Source organism: Sturnira hondurensis, unplaced genomic scaffold (genome assembly GCF_014824575.4).
Source record: "Sturnira hondurensis isolate 20B ecotype Veracruz unplaced genomic scaffold, ASM1482457v3 Scaffold0002381, whole genome shotgun sequence".
Taxonomy (NCBI): Eukaryota; Metazoa; Chordata; class Mammalia; order Chiroptera; family Phyllostomidae; genus Sturnira; species Sturnira hondurensis.
In genome coordinates, this window is record NW_028075012.1 from 17221 (window position 1) to 20686 (window position 3466).

The window sequence follows — 3466 nt, forward strand, 5'->3', positions numbered from 1 at the left end:
GTTTAAAGATGTCCTGGAGGTTCCTAAGCCTCTCCTCATTTTTTTGAATTCTCATTTCTTCATTCCTTTCTGGTGGGATGTTTTGTTCTTCCTTCTGGTCCATTCCATTGATTTGAGTCCCAGTTTCCTTTCCATCACTATTGGTTTCCTGTGCATCTCCCTTCATTTCAATTAGTTTAGCCTTCATATGTTCCTCTAATTTGTGACTATGTTCCTCTAATTTGTGACTATAATCTACCAGTTCTGTGAGCATCCTCATAAATAGTGTCTTGAATTGTGCTTCTGAGAGGCTGGCAATTTCTTGGTCGCTTAGAGTTATTGGCTCTGGGACTTTGAGTTCTTCTTGCACCATCTTTTGGGCTGTTCATGCCTGTTCCATAGCAGGATCAGAGCCCTGAACTGTTCACTAGAACAGGGCAACTAAGTCGCTGGGTTGTGACGCTGTATGTGGGGGCGGGGTCAAAGAGGGACTATGGCGTCCTGTCTGCCGCCTGCGGCTGCGGCCCTCACCAGTGCCGCAGTTGCTGCCCTCACAGGGCGCACGCGTTTCATCCCACTGCATGCGAGTGTGCCACCGCTGTCAGCCCTTGACCCCTGGGGCCTGCGTGGTCTGTCTCACTGTGCGCGAATGTGTGACCTCGGTCAGTCTGCCCCGCACCCCAACTGGTTCCCGGCTGCCTCTGTGACTTGGTCCGGGGACCTATCCTGCCCGACCCAACTCCGCTGCTGGCTCCGCCCCTCTTACCGTCCCGTTGAACGGTTAGATGTTGTCGGGCTTCCGTATAATTCAATTTTCTATCCTTTGGTTGTGTCTTTGTTTCTCCAAACCTTTGTTGTATTCAAACTTGGTTGTGGGAGAAGGCACAGTGTTTCCACCTATGCCTCCATCTTGGCGGAAGTAGGTCTTTATCTTCTTGATGAATTCAACTCTGTTCCTGATTTGTGCCCTGAAATTTCTCCTCTTTTGGTATGAAATTTTACTCCTGCCACATGTCTTTTGCCAAAATATGTTAATCACATTTATACAATTGTGTTTGAGACCCCAACACTTCTCTAGAAATGTTCAAAAATGCATGTTTGGTAGAGGAAAGATCGTGAACTTTGAAAATTGAAGACATAGACTGCCATAGAAAACTTTTCTTCTGTTCTGTTCCTATCTAAGAATCTTCTCCCTTTTAAAAAAATTATTTATTGTTGTCCAATTGTAGTTGTCTGCATTTCTTTTCTACCACTCTCCACCCTCTCACCACCCTAGCCAAATCTACCCCTCTCCCTACCTTCCATGCCACCCCCAGCTTCGTTGTGTTCATGTGTCCTTTACAGGTGCTCCCGAAAACCCTTCCCCCGTTTCCCTCTTAATCCCTTCCACCTCTCCTCTGGATACTGTCAGATTGTTCCTAATTTCAATGTCTCTGGTTATATGTTGCTTGCTTTTTTCTTTTGTTGATTAGCTTCCATGCATTTCTTACTATGTGACCTGTTAAACTTTGTTAAAAAATGCATTTCTTACTAGGTGACTTTGGGTGACTCGTACATGCTTCAACTTAATTATCCTTAAAATGAAAAAAGGGATACAATCTTCATGCTTTGTGAGGATTGATTAGCACATGGTGTGTGTGAAGGATCTTCGTGAACTACAGAGTACAGTGTGAGTGTCACATCTTGCCTTGACTTCAAACCCAGTGAGTGTAGGAATGGAGAATGAGCCACTGGAAAATCAGCTGTGCAAAAGTCACCCTTGTGTTCCAATCTCTCAGGCTCATAGCATCCTGATGGTTGGTTCTCAGCATCACTAATGGGTTGCTTGGGTCTAGGGATATATCTGGTGATGTGATTCTTAGTGACTGAAATCTGGGCTCTCTAAGGGAAATTGTGCTGCTGCTGATAATCTAAACCAGACAAAAATGTTACTAGAAAAGTAGTATATACCAATATGCTTCATGAATTTACATGCAAAATTATTGACTGGAGAAACTGGCCAAAAAAAAACCTCCAACAAAACACAAAGGTAGTTTTATATAATTTTGAAATAGATTTTGGCCTTAGTAACATAACATTGATATCACATTGAGAAATCAGTTAATGTCTTATGTAAATGAGATAGAAAAATCTGAAATAAACTACCTAAGCCTACTTCTACAAGAACTAGAGGAACAACAACAAACAAAGGCCGGAGCAAAGAGAAGGAAGGAAATAATCAAGATCAGGGCAGAATTCAATGACACACAGACTAAAAGAACAATTCAAAGGATCAGTAAATGCAGGATCTGGTTTTTTGAAAAGGCATATAAAATCGACAAGCTTTTAACCAGATTCATCAAGAAAAAGAAGACAGAAAACTGTACTTGAACAATAATTAAATTTAAAAATTAAGAAAAAATTAACATATTGGTGAAAATAGAAAAGAAAGAAAAAGGGAAAGGACCGAAATTAATGAAATCAGAAATAAAAGAGAAGTTACAACCACAGAAATACAAAGAATTGTAAAAGTTACTATGAAAAACTACATGCCAAGAAATTAGATAACCTGGGTGAAATGGAGAAATTTCTTGAAACATACAATCTTCCAAAACTCCATCAAGAAGAAGCAGAAAGCCTGAAAAGATGGATAACACCTAGTGGAATTGAAGCAGTAATTAAATAACTTCCGGCATACAAAGCCCTGGAGGACTGGGCTTCACAGTTGACTTTTACCAAATATTTAAGGAAGAACTAACTCTCGTCTTCTCAAACTATTCTAAAATATTCAAGATGAGGGAAAAGTCCCAAACTCTTTATACAAAGTGAGTATTGTTCTAATTCCAAAACCATGTAAAGACTCAACAAAGAAACAAAAATACAGGCCAATATCACGGATGAACAAAGATGCTTAAATCCTCAACAATACACTGCATGGCTGAGTTCAGAAAAACATTCTAAAGATCATACACTGAGGTCAAGTGTGATCCATCCCAGGGATGCAAGGATGCTACAATATTCACAAATCAATAAACATAATACTCCACATGGAGACTTCCACCAAGATGGAGGCATAGGTGGAAACACTGTGCCTTCTCCCACAACCAAGTTTGAATACAACAAAGGTTTGGAGAAACAAAGACACAACCAAAGGATAGAAAATTGAATTATACGGAAGCCCGACAACATCTAACCGTTCAACGGGATGGTAAGAGGGGCGGAGCCAGCAGCAGAGTTGGGTCGGGCAGGACAGATCCCCCAACCTAGGCGCAAAGGCAGCCCAGAACCAGTCGGGGTGTGGGGCAGACTGACCACGGTCGCACATTCTAGCATAGTGAGATGGACCACACAGGCCCCAGGGGGCGAACCCAGTGGTGGAGGGCTGATGGTGGTGGCACACTCGCGTGCAATGGAGCGAAACACGTGGGGCTGGTGACGGTGGTGGCTGTGGCACTGGGGCCGTGGCGGCAGGCGGCAGACAGGACGCCATAGTCCCTCTTTGACCCCG